Below are 15,132 nucleotides of genomic sequence, written 5' to 3'. Positions count from 1 at the left end.
CCTAGATCAGCCATATCCATTCACAGAAACAGCATTGTTAAAATATTTGGGCCTAGATTTGTCGGCTTCCCCTAATAATTGGTATGAAAAAATAATTACTGTTGTTTTACAGGATAATATCTTTAAATTGAGAACTTGGGTAAAACTCCCCCTCTTGCTGTCTGGAAGAGTTGCATCCTTTAAAATGTTTATTTTACCCAGAATATTGTACACTCTTCTGATGCTTCCTTTATTAATCAATAATCAAGGTATAAAAAGATTTTTAAAAGCCTTGAGAAATTTTCTCTGGCAAGGCAGAAAGGCCAGGATTACAATGGGGAAGTTAATCCTACCCTATAATAGGGGAGGTTGGCTTTATCTAACTTAAAGTTATGCAACTATACAATCCTTTTGAGATCGCCTTTAGACTGGCTTTTTCAATCTTGTAAATATACAAGCCACAGTATGGATGATAGAATATGTGAACAGTTTTCTTTAAACTTCATTCATCATGCTTTCAATAAGGAATTGGGATATATTTATTCACATTCATTAATGAGAGATGTTCTTGTGGCCTGGAGAGCCTTGATTAAACTTCTTCTGGGTCTAGAGTACAGAACTTCTACATGGCTCCCCTTACTTGGCAATAACCATTTTTTACCAGGCCTCCATAACAAATGATTTTAGACTTGGAAAGATAAACATGTGACCAACATAGGGCACTTGGTAGATTTTTCAAGCATTTATATATACAACTTTGAAGAATTTCAAAGGAAATATAAGGTCTCTAATATTAATACACTGTGTGCAGAATTATTAGGCAAATGAGTATTTTGACCACATCATCCTCTTTATGCATGTTGTCTTACTCCAAGCTGTATAGGCTCGAAAGCCTACTACCAATTAAGCATATTAGGTGATGTGCATCTCTGTAATGAGAAGGGGTGTGGTCTAATGAGATCAACACCCTATATCAGGTGTGCATAATTATTAGGCAACTTCCTTTCCTTTGGCAAAATGGGTCAAAAGAAGGACTTGACAGGCTCAGAAAAGTCAAAAATAGTGAGATATCTTGCAGAGGGATGCAGCACTCTTAAAATTGCAAAGCTTTTGAAGCGTGATCATCGAACAATCAAGCGTTTCATTCAAAATAGTCAACAGGGTCGCAAGAAGCGTGTGGAAAAACCAAGGCGCAAAATAACTGCCCATGAACTGAGAAAAGTCAAGCGTGCAGCTGCCAAGATGCCACTTGCCACCAGTTTGGCCATATTTCAGAGCTGCAACATCACTGGAGTGCCCAAAAGCACAAGGTGTGCAATACTCAGAGACATGGCCAAGGTAAGAAAGGCTGAAAGATGACCACCACTGAACAAGACACACAAGCTGAAACGTCAAGACTGGGCCAAGAAATATCTCAAGACTGATTTTTCTAAGGTTTTATGGACTGATGAAATGAGAGTAAGCCTTGATGGGCCAGATGGATGGGCCCGTGGCTGGATTGGTAAAGGGCAGAGAGCTCCAGTCCGACTCAGACGCCAGCAAGGTGGAGGTGGAGTACTGGTTTGGGCTGGTATCATCAAAGATGAGCTTGTGGGGCCTTTTCGGGTTGAGGATGGAGTCAAGCTCAACTCCCAGTCCTACTGCCAGTTTCTGGAAGACACCTTCTTCAAGCAGTGGTACAGGAAGAAGTCTGCATCCTTCAAGAAAAACATGATTTTCATGCAGGACAATGCTCCATCACACGCGTCCAAGTACTCCACAGCGTGGCTGGCAAGAAAGGGTATAAAAGAAGAAAATCTAATGACATGATCACCTGATCTGAACCCCATTGAGAACCTGTGGTCCATCATCAAATGTGAGATTTACAAGGAGGGAAAACAGTACACCTCTCTGAACAGTGTCTGGGAGGCTGTGGTTGCTGCTGCACGCAATGTTGATGGTGAACAGATCAAAACACTGACAGAATCCATGGATGGCAGGCTTTTGAGTGTCCTTGCAAAGAAAGGTGGCTATATTGGTCACTGATTTGTTTTTGTTTTGTTTTTGAATGTCAGAAATGTATATTTGTGAATGTTGAGATGTTATATTGGTTTCACTGGTAAAAATAAATAATTGAAATGGGTATATATTTGTTTTTTGTTAAGTTGCCTAATAATTATGCACAGTAATAGTCACCTGCACACACAGATATCCCCCTAAAATAGCTATAACTAAAAACAAACTAAAAACTACTTCCAAAACTATTCAGCTTTGATATTAATGAGTTTTTTGGGTTCATTGAGAACATGGTTGTTGTTCAATAATAAAATTAATCCTCAAAAATACAACTTGCCTAATAATTCTGCACTCCCTGTAGATTCTACTTTATGCAAGCTAAATATTAGCTAACTCAATTGTTTAAAGCCTCTCCTATTTTTTTCAAAAACATCCTTAATAAGATCCTCTGAAGGTTAAGGGAGGATCTTTATTATCTATTTATAAGATACTGTTATTTACTCTAGAGGAGGATTGGTAAATGATTTTAGCGCTAAATTTGATAAACTTCTTTCTACTTAAACAATGATATGATTCTACAAAAAAGCCTGATCACTACGAAACGTTTAATTAATTCTGCTAAAGTCAGAGAGTCCCAATTTAGACGTATTCATCATGACTATATTACGCCTAGAAGAGCACAGAAATGGAAAAAGGAAATTAAAAATATATGTATGAAGTGCTCAGCGTGTAATCCTAATATATTACATTTAATGTTTAATTGTCCTAGACTGATCCAATTAAGGGCAAAAGTGGAATATTTCTTTTCATGCATACTTGGTATTAAAATCTATCTCTCAAGAGAAAACATAATATTCATTCCCAGAAAGCCTCTACGGAGATCCAACAACAAATTTATTCAGTTGGCGATTCTAAGGATTCGATTTTTTATTTTTAATAACTGGATTTTTGAGAAAATTTCCTTCAATTGAAAAATATAAAATCTTCTATCTAAATAAGCAATTCTGAAAGCGTATGATTATAAGATATACAAAACAAATAGTTTAAATAACTATGTCAAAACATAGGGGAAATGCATGGGTACTGAATACAAAATTCAAATAAATGAGATAGTTACAGTGTAGGAGGTTAAATGGATTTAAGCTTTGCAGTGGTTTGGGGATGGAGAAGGGGGCGGGGAGCGAGAGTATTCCCTCCTTGCTCCCTTTTTTATTGTCTCTTCTTGAAAAAGTTCCAAAAGGTACACAAACACAGAATTCTGAACATAACTGTACTGATTATTGATTTTGAAATATACATACTGTAAAGTAGTATAAAATATAATGGATTTCATAAGTTCCGTGTATGTAATATCTTTTTTTTTTTTTTCTTTTAGTTTTGTAAATAGGCTCTGGAATCTATTTTTATAACATAATTGATTATTCTATATCCTGACACGGAAATCTTAAATTTTTGTAATAAAATAAGAGAAAAAAATAAATAAATAAGAAATGTATATTATGTTGCTATGTAGTTTTCTTTATGTGAAACAGAGACTCCTACATTACAATACAAGGTCTAAAAACCCCCCAAAGATTTATCTCCATGCCGATGAGGTTTTGAATATCAGGCCCTGAGTGAACTTCTGAGGCCAAACTAATTAAATGACATTCAGCTAGATTACAAGTTTGGCGTTATGAGTGAAAAAGCAGCGTTATGGCGCATAAAGCTGCTTTTTCCCTAACGATGCTATTACGAGTTTTGTAGGTATAGGTGTACCGCATACCTTTTAGGCCGTCACGCAACGTCAGTACCGCACTTTTAAAAAAGTCCTTTTTCAATGGGACTCCCATATCGCTGGTATTACGAGTTTGCCTGGGAGGCCAAAAAGTGAGCGGTACACTCTATAACCACAAGATCTGTACCGCCATCTGCCATCTAAAGTCAGTAGTTATGAGTTTTACGTTACAAAGCTGTACCATAAAGCTCATTGCTAAAGTGTTACAAAGTACACTAACACCCATAAACTATCTATTAACCTCTAAACCAAGGCCCTCCCGCATTGCAAATACTAAAATACAATTATTAACCCCTAATCTGCCGTTCCGGACATCGCCGCCACTAAAAAAAATGTATTAACCCCTATTCTGCCGTTCACCGACATCGTTGCCACTATAATTAACCTATTAACCCCTAAACCATTGCCCTCCCGCATCGCAAACACTATTTAAAGATTAATAACCCCTAATCTGCCATCCGCCCACACCGCCACTATAATAAACCTATTAAACCCTAAACTGCAAGCCCCCCACAACAAAATATTCTATAATAAATTAACCCCTAAATCTCTGACCTCCCACATCACTTACTCTACATAAATATATTAACCCCTAAACCTAACCCTAATGTAACACTAAGCCTAAGTTTAACCCTAACCATAACACCCTCTAACTTTAACATAATTAAAATAGAGCTAAATAAAACCTTCAATTATTAACTAAATAATACCTATTTAAAACGAAATACTTATCTGTAAAAAGCTTGTAACAATATACAATCAACCCTGCATACATTCATTGGCAACACAAGTTGTCAATCACACATTAATTAAGCATGCTAAGCTATAAAAGGGGATCAGATAGTACAGGTGAGCATCTTGATAAAGGCTGACATACAGCCGAAACGCGTAGATGCATTTTCTCTATCACCTGTACAACTGAGGATAGTGGAGGAGTTCCCTAGGAGTTCACTAGGCTGAACAGATATCAAAGTGCCCCCCCAGTACAAAATAACGAGGGACAGATATACACGTTGCCGCTGTGGTGCCTACAGGAAACGGACTCCATTATCCACTGAAAGTTTCTTCACCCTGCTACTTTGGAAACCACAATTTGACTGTGGCATACCCTGATAATCCATACAGCGTCAGGAGGTTACAAGCCAAAGGCTTCCAGATTGTCCTTAGGGAACACAGATTGTCTGAAACAGCCCAGCATTTGGAAAACCAGCAAAAAGGAGCCCTTGTCTCACACCTGTTTGGAGGACAACAAATAAAGAGGAATATTGCCCAACAATCGGTCGTCTAAACCGCAACTGAACCCTACCTACGAAAAAAACAACGAAAGGTAACGCTGCTATTTGCGGCAGACTTTTCTAACACCTCTAAATCAGAGGTTTGACTCCTTTTGGAAACATTTCAGAACTGTTTATTTATCCGTTAACAGAATAAACCCAACAGGTACTTTTTTATTATATCAGATTATCTAATTATTATTATTATCAGGTATTTGTAGAGCGCCAACAAATTCTGCAGCGCTGTAAACATAGTCGGTGTACAGGATAGCTTTTGTAGGGGTCAAGTGGGTAGACGGCCCTGCCTGAGAGTTTCACTGTTGTAGTCGGCTCTTATGAAGTGATCTGTAAACAGCTGGGCCCATAGGCTTACATTCTAAGGGGTTCAAGGGGAAAGCAATGGAGTTAGGAAAGGTTAGTGTTGGTTGTATGCATCCCTGAATAGTAGAGTTTTTAGGGAGTGCTTGAAGCTGTTAAAACTAGGGGAGAGTCTTATGGAGCGAGGCAGGGAATTCCACAAGATGGGGGCCAGTCTGGAGAAGTCCTGTAAATGGGAATGTGAGTAAGTAACAAGAGAGGAGGAGAGGAGGAGATCCTGAGCTGATCAAAGGGGACGGGAGGGAGAGTATCTAGAGCCAAGTTCTGAGATGTAGGGGGGAGCAGTGCAGGTGAGAGCTTTATATGTGAGTGAGGATGTTATGTTTATTCCTAGAGGCAAGAGGAAGCCAGTGAAGGGATTGGCAGAGAGGTGCAGCAGATGAAGAACGACGAGTAGGAAGATGAGCCTGGCAGAGGCATTCATAATGGATTGTAAAGGAGCTATGCGGCAGCTAGGTAGCCCAGAGAGGACAGAGTTGCAGTAGTCGAGGTGGGAAAGGATGAGAGAGTGGATTAAAATCTTGGTTATATCTTGTGTAAGGAAATGTCTAATTTTAGCGATGTTTTTAAGGTGGAAGCGGCAAGCATTAGCCAAGGACGGAATGTGAGGAGTGAAGGAAAGATCTGAGTCAAGTGTGACCCCAAGACATCGAGCGTGCGGGGTTAGGGGTAATGATGGAATTATCAACAGTTATAGAAGTTTTGGGGGTGGAGACATTGGAAGAAGGGGGAAAAATAAGGAGTTCAGTTTTGAAGAGATTTAGCTTAAGGTAGTGAGAGGACATCCAAGATGAGATGTGAGAAAGACAGTTAGTGACACGGGTTAGTAAGGAAGGAGGTAGGTCTGGTGCAGAGAAGTAGATTTGGGTGTCATCGGCATACAAATGGTATTGAAACCCATGGGACTTTATTAAGGAACCTAGTGATGACGTGTAGATTGAAAAGAGAAGGGGACCAAGGACAGAGCCTTGAGGTACCCCAACAGAAAGTGGTAACGGGGCAGAGGATGCTCCGGAGAAGGCTACACTAAATGTACGGTTAGTCAGATAGGAAGAGAACCACGAGAGAGCTGTGTCGCAGATGCCGAAGGATTGGAGGGTTTGGAGCAGAAGAGGGTGGTCAACAGTGTCAAAGGCTGCAGACAGGTCAAGGAGGATAAGAAGAGAGAAGTGGCCTTTGGATTTTGCTGTAAGTAGGTCATTGGTAACCTTGACAATTGCTGTCTCTGTAGAGTGATGGGAACGAAATCCAGATTGCAGTGGGTCAAGAAGAGAGTTTAGTGTAAGGAAATGGGATAGACATGCGTAAACTAGCTTTTTGAGGAGCTTTGAGGCAAGAGGGAGTAGGGAAATAGGGCGGTAATTGGAAGGGGAGGTTGGATCGAGGGAAGGTTTTTTGAGTATAGGTGTGACCAGTGCATGTTTTAGAGATGAGGGAAATATACCAGTGCTGAAAGAGAGGTTGATAATGTGTGTGAGTATGGGGGTGAGGGTAGAAGAGAGGGGGGGAGTAGCTGTGAGGGGATGGGGTCGAGGGGAAAGGTAGTGAGGTGGGAGGACAGTATAAGGGCAAAAACTTTGTCCTCATTAACAGGGGCAAAAGAGCTGCATTTTTGTATATTTGGGTTTTGGGTGATTGTTAGCTTTTGAGGGGGTGGGAGATTGGAAGTATGTTGAGAGCTGATTTCACTTCTGATGGATTCAATTTTGTTGTTGAAGTGGCTGGCAAAATCTTGAGCTGAGAGAGAGGTTGTGTTAGGAGGTGGGGGTGGGTGGAGAAGAGTGTTGAACGTGGAGAACAGACGTTTAGGGTTAGAGGAAAGAATAGAGATGAGATTAGAGAAATATTGTTGCTTATAAAGATTAAGGGCAGAATAGTAGGAGTTCAGGATGAACTTGTAGTGAAGAAAGTCAGCTGAACTCCAGTGTCGCTCAGCAGTACGGGAGCATCTGCGTAGGTATCGTGTCAGAGGAGTATGCCAGGGCTGAGGAAAAGAGTGTGGTTTCAGAGCTAAGGTTGGAGGGGCCAGAGTGTCAATGACCGATGTAAGGGTGGAATTATACTGGCAGATAGATTGGTCAGGGCAGGAAAAGGAGGTGATGGATGAGAGGAGAGGTTTGAGAGAGCTAGCGAGCTGATGCAGATCTAGTGACTTAGTGCTTCTGTGAAGTTTGGTGTGAGGGGTAGAGGTAGGAGGAATTGTAGGTATGGAAGTGATGTTGCAAGTTAGGAGATCATGGTCAGAGAGAGGAAAAGGGGAGTTTGTTAAATTTGAAAGAGTGCATCGATAGGTGAAAGTCAGATCAATGGAATGACCATCTTTGTGAGTGGGAGAGTCAGTCCATTGTGACAGGCTGAAAGAGGAAGTCAGTTGAAGAAGTTGTTTTGCAGAGGAGGCAGTGGGATTGTCAAGAGGGATGTTAAAGTCACCAAGAATGAGGGTAGAGTGTCTGAGGAAAGGAAATAAAGAAGCCAGGCAGCAAAGTGATCTAAAAATTGAGTTGGGGAGCCAGGGGGGGGTGGTATATGACTGCAACACGTATAGAGAGGGGAGAGAATAACCGAATCATGTGTGTTTCAAATGAAGAAAATTTGAGTGAAGAGAAGGGCTGTATTTGTTGAAAGGTGCAACGAGAGGAAAGTAAAATACCGACACCACCTCCTTGTCTATTGCCAGACCTAGGAGTGTGGCTGAAATGGAGACCTCCATGTGACAGTGCAGCAGTGGATGCTGTGTCTGAAGCAAAGAGCCAGGTTTCTGTAAGAGCCAGAAGGTTAAGAGACTGGGAGATAAAGAGACCATGGATAGAAGTGAGCTTGTTGCAAACAGAGCAAGAGTTCCAGAGTGCACAAGTGAAGGGGGAGGTGGTTTTAGATGTAAGAGGAATGCGATTAAGGTTACCAGAGTTTAGTTTATGAAGTCTATTGAAAGGCACACAAGGATGTGAAAGGCTAGGAGGTTGTGAGGGACCAGGATTAGGGGAGATGTCACCAGCAGCTAGTATGAGCAAGAGGGAGAGTGACATGAAATGAGAAGCAGATTTGCAGTAATGAGACTGTTTTTTGGCTGAAGTGCCGGGGGGGAGAGTGTTTAGGAATAGGTAAAGTTCATGAGTACAAAAGTAAGGTGAGTTTAAGAGAGATGGGCTAATAAGCAGTGCAGGTGGAGAGGGAGAAGGAGTAACTTGGCAACACTAAAGTGTAAGTAATTTTGCAGATTTTTGGAAATTTTATTAAAATACTTATTTTGTTTTTTACACTTTTTATCACACACTGTTTTTCCTCAGTTGACACTTTTAAAATATTAACATAACTCAAAATGTTTTATGGCACTATAAGTACATATACCTTTAAAAACCTTTCATACATACACAAAGGACACAAAGCAACATTTTAGTTGAGAGAAAGGTCACTTTATTGAGCAAGTTATCCAATTGGATAGCAGGAAATTTGATGAGTCCATACTCCTCCTACAAGCATAACAGTTCCCAAGGACCATCCCATGTACCCAGGGCACAGTGGGAAGACAGAGGATTGCCCATAAAGATCCCTTTCCTATCTTTTCCCCCTGCTCCCATGGCTATTGTACCCTTGCTAACTGCCACAGAGTTAAAGGGACATGAAACCCAATTTTTTTCTTTCATAGTTCAGATAGATCATCAAATTTTAAACAAATTTCTAATTTAGTAATATTATCTAATTTGCTTCAATCTCTTATCCTTTGTTGAATTAGCAGTAGTGCACTGCTGGGCGTTAGTTGAAAGCCAATGACGAGAAGCATATATGTGAAGCCACCAATCAGCAGCTACTGAGCCTACCAAGGTAAACATTTCAACAAAGGATACAAAGAGAACGAAATAAATTAGATAGTAGGAATAAACTGCAAAGTTATTTAACATTGCATGCTCTATCTGAATCATGAACAAAAAAAAATGGGTTTCATGTACCTTTAACCTGAATCATGTGGCATAGCTCGCATTAGTTCTCGCCGGAAACAGAAGTTATGAAGCAGCGGTCTAAAGACCGCTGCTCCATAACCTGTCCTCTTGCTCTGATGCGGCGGACATAAATCGACCCAATCGAATACGATCTGGTTGATTGACACCCCCTGCTAGCGGCCGATTGACCGCGAATTTGCAGGGGGCTGCATTGCACCAGCAGTTCACAATCTACAGGGGGCGGCATTGCACCAGCAGTTCACAATCTACAGGGGGCGGCATTGCACCAGCAGTTCACAAGAACTGCTGGTGCAATGATAAATTTACTGATGTGCGGCGGACATAATACGCTACATTGTATCATGTCTGTCCGCACATAAGTAAATAGACCCCTTAGTCTGATCTTCTATTTCCACTCCTCTGTACCATGTGAGAGCCATCAGCCAATTATAAATCATTCTGTGAATTTTTGCACACGCTCAGTAGAAGCTGATAATTTAATGGAAGTTGTTTAAAATTGCATGTTCTAGCTGATTCATTCAAGTTTAATTTTGACTTGAGTGTCCCTTTAACAGACCACAACATAATGCCAAGGTGGTTGTAAGAAAAGAGAAGATTAAATCTGCTGCAAATACTGCCCTCTCTCTGACTCAGCCTTTTGCAGCCGCAAGCCTTTAGAGGGAAGGGGGGGTGTATCACTAGCAACCTTTTCTATTTACTGCATCATTTTTGTAATTGGAGAACACATGTTGATTTGAAGCGTTAGGCAGCACAGTTTTTCTGTTTCAGTTCTGGAAGCTTTGTGCATTAAGAGCTATGGAAATACAACCAATATTTGTATTATCTCTGCTGGTTTATGGTGTGACTTGTGGTGAGTACTTGTCTTTGAAAACGTCCCTTGTAACTGATCTGTCATAAACTGAAATATAAATGTTATTATTTGTTGTAGCTGTTGTAGCTGTTCATTACTTAAAGGGACAATTCAGCCAAAATTGTATTTACAGTTGCACCAGTATTTTAATGGATAGTAAACATTGTAATTTTCTGAATTGCTTTTTAACCCTAGAAGTGTAAAGACAAATATCATCACAATCTTCACAAGAGCTCATAAATTGTACTTCATTTTCAATTTAACTCTGGTCTATTTCCAACAAATGTTCAAGATATGACACAAGACAAATGATTTCTTGGTATTTGCAGTAAGTCATATACATTTGGCCCTATCTGGCCACAGCAGAGAATATAATATACAAAAGCCTGAGGCTTTTTAAGAGGTATATCCCTGGACTGCAATACAGTGCAAGTTTCACTTAAAGAGATAGTCTGATCAAAATTAGACTTTCATGATTTAGATAGGGCATGCGACTTTCCTATTTACGCTTCTTTAAATTTGCTTTGTTCTCTTGGTATTATTTGTTGAAAACTAAATCTAGGTAGACTGATATACTAATTTCTAAACCTCTGAAGACTGCCTCTTATCGCAGTGCATTTTGACAGTTTTTACCAGTTATAAACTGCTTGTTCATATGTACCATATATATAACATTGTACTCACGCCCATGGAATTAGCACTGATTGGCTAAAATGCAAGCATGTCAAAAGAACTAAAATAAGGGGGCAGTCTGCCAAGGCTTAGATACAAGGTAATCTCAAAGGTAAAAAGTGTATTAATATAACAGTGTTGGTTATGCAAAACTAGGGAATGGGCAATAAAGGGATTAGCTATCTTTTTCAACACTAAACATTTTCTAGTAGACTATCCCTTTAAATACTTTTACAATATTTATTTTACATACAGATACTTTGGAACACAAATCACAATTGCTGATTAAATATATATATATATATATATATATATATATATATATATATATATATATATATAAAATGTGTATCCTGATCACAAATAAGGGGGCGCTAGATGATAAACAGTGGAATAATTAACATCTATATATTAATAATAAGAAAGTATACAGTTCAAACGTATTAGTGTTGCCTTAATTAATATAATTCCCTTTAAATAGAAGAAATATAAAGACAATGTCCTTTTGATAGCATGAATTGTTTTTCTGTAATGGCTGCCTCCTCTTCACCGACTGGTCCAGGTATAGCTACAGAAAATGGAAAGAAACAGAGGGGCGCCTCATGTGTAGTATCGTCAAGTGAAGACACAGAACAAATAACAGTATAGCAAAATGAGAACTCACATACTCCAAGAGCACACTTATGTGCTGGTAGGGACAAGCTGCAGATTTGTGAAGGTGTGACAGCTCACCAATCCAACAACGCTCTCAATGCTGTGATGCTGGAAATGGAGTGAAGACACAAAAAGGAAGCACTACATATATATATATATATATATATATATATATATATATATATATATATATATATATATATATATATATATATATAGGCTATATAAGGCAGAGGTAGGAATGAAAGTTATTTTATGCCTGATGAAACGGTTTTTAAACCGAGAAACGCGTTGCAATTATTGGGGTAATATTGGTAACCCTTTTATCCACTTCATATAACAACTGTTTTGTTGTTTATTTTAACTTTTGTTTTTAATAAATACTTGCATTTTTACTCTTGAGTGGATTTCTCTACCTACCTATTGCCTTCATTGATATACAAGAGGTATTCCTGAAACTTGGTACAGTTTATTTGGATTACTGTGCCCATTGTATAACAACATTACAAACATCAAGAGACCGTACCTTTGAGTGAGCTGCCACACCTGCCTAAATCTGCAGCCGGTTTCTACCAGCACATTGGTGTGCTCTTGGAGTATGTGAGTACTTATTTATACAACTAAGAAAATACTGTTGGTTATATTTTTAATGGTTTGCACATGTAGTGCTTCCTTTTTGTGTCTTCACTCCATTTCCAGCATCACAGCATTGAGAGCGTTGTTGGATTGGTGAGCTGTCACACCTTCCCAAATCTGCAACTTGTCCCTACCAGCACATAAGTGTGCTCTTGGAGTATGTGAGTACTCATTTGGCTATACTGTTATTTGTTCTGTGTCTTCACTTGACGATACTACACATGAGGCGCCCCTCTGTTTCTTTCCATTTTCTGTAGATATATATATATATATATATATATATATATATTAAAATGTATTGGTCAAATACTAGAAACCTTAATCTGCTGTCAGCAATGCCCAATAGCCCAGTCATTTTGGATTACCATCAAAACTGAGATAGAAAGGGTACTATCTTTTAAACTGCCCAATGAGCATTTTCTATTCTTATTTAATAAAGTCCCTTAACTATAATGCCCCTTAAGATCTAAACTGATTGTTTTGAAGATCACCTGTACAAAGCAGATAATCCCAAAGTGCTAGAAAAAAACCTGCCTTACATCATCTATCCAATTGGTGAGACCAGATCTCTCTTACCATTTAGCTTAAAAAATATTACTTTCTAAATGTTAAAAACAGGGGTCAAGTCCAGTGGGAATGCATGGGAATTGAGTTCCTGCACTTTTTTTGCAGGTGGAACTAAGTTTCCCCTGGACAGACGCTTCAGTAAACAGGGCTGCTTCTACTGGGATGGTTGGAGTACAGTCTAGTTAGAGGGATAGTGAGAGCCTCTAGTAATGAGTAGTAACTTCATAGAATACACTAAATGTAAGCCTGCAAGCGCTCCTGCTGTGTGATCACCCTGCACTGTGTGGAATACATGGTGCTTACATTTCTGTGTGGCTTGCTCTGGGTTTATTTATCTCCTCTCAGCAGAAATGGGACTATTGCACCTTAAGTGGATAAGACTCTGTTACAGAGAAGGATCCCATTCTGGAAAGGAAAGAGAGGGGAGGAAGGAGGGTGTGAGGAACTGAAGCTAAGTTGGCTATACACCATGTGAGTTAAAAACAAAGTATAGACACCATGGATCTTGACATTAAACAACGGGCATTCATGTGTGTCTAGTTTAGTTATCTTTTAAAGATGTTTAAAAAATAAAGTTCAGTGTTTTACCAAAAAAAAAATGTGCTCATCAAGTAGGGAAGAGTCATGCGCTTCCAGCTTCCTGTTTTCTCTTTTATTGGAATTCCTATTAGTTCAAGAGATAGCTGGGATGAGGTTTGCAAGGGAAATACATATGTACACACAAAGGAAAATATTTATTGAAATTAAAGGTATTTATACACCAATAGTATGTGCAGTCTTTTTCTCTATGTTGGTGTCTGACTATCAATGTGTGGACAGCAGGCAAGGTTCTCTGCAGAATGCTTACCTGTGTTAGATAATGTATTTGCTGCAGATTCAACCTTACCAGTTTCATCCCAAAGTAAAAAGTGGCCTGTTTCACTCTCAATGTTACTGTGCCCTCATGCTTCCTGCTTCCTCTGCCAATGTTACTTGCTTCATATTTGCTTGGTATACGTTTTGATGGTAAAAGAAAATGACACTTAGATGCCTTGTGACCATAATTTCACTTAGCTATCTGCAGTATCACCAGCTGTTAGTAAAAACAGGTTTAGATGAAGTTAAACACTCAAGAAGACATTGTCAACTAGAATGCTGGATCAGATTAAATAAAACTGTATAATTGTTAAATAAAGCTAAATGTATCCAGAATCCCAGTGGTTATTCAACATTTTAGGATTACATTTCAACTTGTTTGCCTAGAATTTCTTCCATGCATTAAAATCTAGTGCATATAAGTGTGACAGTATTTAATGTTCTAAAACAAAAATGCAGTGACTTATTACTGGTCACTATATAAAACCAGGCTTCCTCCAATCAGTGCAACTATGCTAATGAGGTAGAGACATGTTGTTATATAGGGTAACTGGAACATGAATGCATCGTATATGAACAGACAATTGCAGTGTCTGATAATTTTCTTAAAGGGACATTCCAGCCAAAAGTGGAATTCACGTAGATGCTTTTCCATTTTGCATAGAAACATTTATGTAATATACATGTATTAGCAAAAATGCTTCTAATAACAGATATAGCTGTTTTAAATGTGTATTTAAGTATGCCCTATGCACTGGCATTTTAAACACAGCACTTTTTCAAAGACCGCAAGGTGCTTGTTCCACCTGGTAATGACTCAATTTATTAATTGCTGACATGATACAAGCCCCACTTTTGCACTGAGCTGCTGGAGTATTTAAAATGCTGATGCACTGAGAATATCTAGATATGCTTCAGTTACATGTGCAGAGACAAATGGTAACAATAAAACAGTGATAACGCAAAAAACAGGGGGTTTAGGTCCTAGAGAAAGATATATAATTTGGACAGCCTTGATAGAAACAATAGATTTGTTTGGAGGTATCTATCCAAAAGTGTGCTTTAGCATAATAATGTACTAATATACACAAAAAACCTATCGGCTAGATTTTTGCGTTAGCCTTAAAAAGCAGCGTTAAGGGGTCCTAATGCTGCTTTTTAACGCCCGCTGGTATTACGAGTCAGACAGGTACAAGTGTACCGCTCACTTTTTTTCGGCGATTTTAGCATACCGCAAATCCCCTTACATCAATTGCGTATCCTATCTTTTTAATGTGATTTTCCTAAAGCCGGTATTACGATCGCTGGAAAAAGTGAGCGGTACATCCTCTCCTGTCCAGACTCCTAACGCATTTAAAAGTCAGTAGTTAAGGGTTTTATGGGCTAACGCCGGAACATAAAACTCTTAACTAAAGTGCTAAAAAGTACACTAACACCCATAACATACCTATTAACCCCTAAACCGAGGCCCACCCACATCGCAAACACTATAATAAAATGATTTAACCCCTAATCTGCCGACCGGACATCGCCGCC

At 39.1% G+C, this 15,132-nt stretch overlaps 1 protein-coding gene across 1 annotated transcript in view; it reads left to right on the top strand.

Annotated features, from left to right (window-relative positions):
* The window catches only part of LOC128636580 (hereditary hemochromatosis protein homolog), a 152,779-nt gene that overhangs the window by 534 nt on the left and 137,113 nt on the right, over positions 1-15,132 (top strand). The window lies entirely within an intron of this gene.

This window comes from Bombina bombina, chromosome 7, assembly GCF_027579735.1.
Source record: "Bombina bombina isolate aBomBom1 chromosome 7, aBomBom1.pri, whole genome shotgun sequence".
Lineage (NCBI taxonomy): Eukaryota > Metazoa > Chordata > Amphibia > Anura > Bombinatoridae > Bombina > Bombina bombina.
The sequence above is the reverse complement of the archived record's forward strand: the minus strand, read 5'-3'. Positions and strand labels throughout refer to the sequence as shown.